At 33.0% G+C, this 309-nt stretch overlaps 1 protein-coding gene across 2 annotated transcripts in view; it reads left to right on the forward strand.

Moving 5' to 3' along the window:
* The first annotated feature begins 290 nt into the window (after positions 1–290).
* LOC115202068 (SEC14-like protein 1) overlaps positions 291–309 on the forward strand; it is an 18,075-nt gene continuing 18,056 nt past the window's right edge. For both annotated transcript variants that reach the window (XM_029765944.1, XM_029765934.1), the window contains exon 1: positions 291–309. This exon is cut by the window's right edge and continues 134 nt beyond it. The gene's annotated coding sequence lies outside the window, so the exon portion shown is untranslated.

The raw sequence follows: 309 nt of genomic DNA on the forward strand, positions 1-309 counted from the left end.
GTCACTATTACTGTAACTGTAACTAATTAAAAACAAAATACATCAAAAGCTGAAATTATATTGATTAACATCTGTATATTTCCATACAAACACATATATTTTTTAGGATAGGCTACTATGATGGTTTCATTCATTCATGACAGCATATACAATGTTGCAACCTTTTATTTGACTGTCAATGGTTTCAACAATGTTACCTTAGCTTATTCCCAGTAATGTCTATCCTCAGTTGAAAACACATTGCTCCATGACAATATGTTATACAATTATGTGACGTAGTCAAGAGAGGCGGAGTTAGCTACGCCGGTC

Source organism: Salmo trutta, chromosome 1, assembly GCF_901001165.1.
Source record: "Salmo trutta chromosome 1, fSalTru1.1, whole genome shotgun sequence".
Taxonomy (NCBI): Eukaryota; Metazoa; Chordata; class Actinopteri; order Salmoniformes; family Salmonidae; genus Salmo; species Salmo trutta.